Here is a 2407-nt window from a genome sequence, read left to right on the forward strand (position 1 = left end):
TCGAGAATATTTTGAGCTCTATAAAGCAGTAGTATAGATTGCAAGAAAACCATAGAACATTGCATCTTTATGAATTAATTAATTACAATATATTTGTTTCATGGTTCACAAACTGTAGATCTCTATCAGGCTCATCCAAAATGTCATTTAAACATGAGTTGTTTCCTACTCTTTGATAATGTAACGTCAATAAATAAAAGTGCTACATTTTAGCATTCACTCTATTCTTCTTAGTTTCGCATCTTGCTTTCCTCTTGAGCTGTGCTCAAACTTTGTTTAATGAAGCTTGCAAAGGGAAGATGTCGAGCACCAAATTAGCCCTGAAAAATCAACATAATTCAATCATCATCACCGCTATCCTCATAGGTCTTCTCTACCATCTATGCAACCTGCAATCCAGCAGGCACCATAGCCTCCCTTCCTAATTTCACCTTCAGAGATGGCCATCATACTCAAAGTGTTGCTCACCTTACGTTTCAAAACTCTCTCTCTCTCTCTCTCTCTCTCTCTCTCTCTCTCTCTCTCTCTCTCACACACACACACACACACACACACACACACACACACACCATGCAGCAACAAATGACAAACATGTCTCTCTCTCTCTCTCTGACCCGTGACACAGAAAGCGTTGTAACAGATATGGAAATCCTCTCTCTATGATCCATGATGTACCGCATCTCTCTCTCTCTCTCTCTCTCTCTCTCTCTCTCTCTCTCTCTCTAGGAGGTGTACGCAGATTCGTGACATGGCAACGCTCACAGCTCGATTATTTTAAAGCTATATAAAGTAATATAGATGGTGCTTTTTTTTCATTGTGCTGAATAACTCCGGTGAATTTTTTTTATGGATAATAAAAGTTTGGACATTAACTACATTGTAATTAAATACGTGTTTACATTTTCTATATAGAGAATATGGTTTAATAAAAGTGTGACAGTTAACCCTATATAGGAAATAGTAGGTACGATCATTTTCTTATATTGAATAGCATGTTACCTAGTTAATCCACTTGTTTTCTTATATAGAATCGTCGTGTTATGTAGAAATTTCCTTTTCCTAGATATATATTGGAAAACCAGTGTGGTATAACTAGTAGAACACATACATTTTACAAGATACATAGGTTTTTCCTATGTAGGAATTGATTTAAAGTTCCTTGTGATGCCAATGGTAGCTCATGCCTTGGCATGGAGGTCGAGATGAAACGCCTTTGAATGAAGGCTCTAATGAAAATGTTATTGATGAGGATGAAGAGAGAAAGCTGCTGAATATCCCTAGTCCCATTCTTCCATCTCGCATCCTCAAAAGGCCCAGTCATGGCAAGTCTTGGAGCAGACTTGCCAAGGGCAGCTGCACTTGAGTCCTTGCAAGCTTCCTTCTTGCCTCTGAGGGTGCCACCACGCTCCAACATGGAAGGCTTCTGCGGAGCCAGTTTGGCAGCCACACCCGGCGTATCCGGTTCTTCTTCTCGCACCGCCACTTGCGCCACCACAGAGTCTGATGATGCACCTGCTGCAGGAGAGTTGGATGTGTACGAAACATCCCCTTGCGCTCGAGGGCACACTTAATTACACAGATTTCTAAAAAAGTTAGGGTTCCTGCTGCCAAAGATCCGAGGAAGAGCGAGGATGGACGCCATTGATGGATTGATGAGCTGCTTGACTCAGAGACGGAGCGGAGGTAGCCCCTATGTCCACTGCCGTGGGATTAACCATAGCACTCTACTCCCTCTCTACCTGTATGACCTCTCCTCTCCCTGAACTCTCTCTCTCTCTCTCTCTCTCTCTCTCTCTCTCCCTCTCTACCTGTATGACCTCTCCTCTCCCTGAACTCTCTCTCTCTCTCTCTCTCTCTCTCTCTCGTTGGCGACTCTGGTGGCAACACATTTCAACATTCCATGGTTTGATTTAGGGGTGGTCACACGCAGCTCGCAAAAAACCAAAGCTTTAATTAATTTTGCACGCACCCAATTTTGTAGGGGTTCAGTGTATTCTAACCTGCTGAAATTGCAAAATTGGAGCTAGATTTGAAGCTTGCTTTGAAAAAAACCATTTATAAGCTTTACCCGAAACAATAAGTGCTTCAAATTTTGACCTAAAAACCAGAAGAGTTTTAAGTGTATCCTTATTTTCTTCGATTAGGAAAACTATTTTTTGGCAAACCCTGTTCCCAAGGCACAGATGTTGGCCAAGAAAAATAGAATTTAGTGTATTTTAACCAAATGAAATTGCAAAATTCCTACTAGATTTGGAGCTTGCCTTGAAGAAAACCTGCGAAATTTATAAGTATTAGCCATACCAACAAATGCTTCAAATTTTTGACATGAAAACACCAAGCATTTTAAGTGTATTCTTCGGTTAGAAAAAATACCTTTTTCGCGATCCTTGGTCAGTTGGGCATTACT

At 41.0% G+C, this 2407-nt stretch overlaps 1 pseudogene; it reads right to left on the reverse strand.

Annotated features, from left to right (window-relative positions):
* Positions 1-1111: 1111 nt before the first annotated feature.
* On the reverse strand, positions 1112-1718 carry LOC147450502 (uncharacterized; annotated as a pseudogene).
* Positions 1719-2407: the final 689 nt, after the last annotated feature.

The sequence above is a fragment of the Adiantum capillus-veneris genome, chromosome 9, assembly GCF_014529385.1.
Source record: "Adiantum capillus-veneris isolate H3 chromosome 9, ASM1452938v2, whole genome shotgun sequence".
In the NCBI taxonomy this organism is placed as follows: Eukaryota; Viridiplantae; Streptophyta; class Polypodiopsida; order Polypodiales; family Pteridaceae; genus Adiantum; species Adiantum capillus-veneris.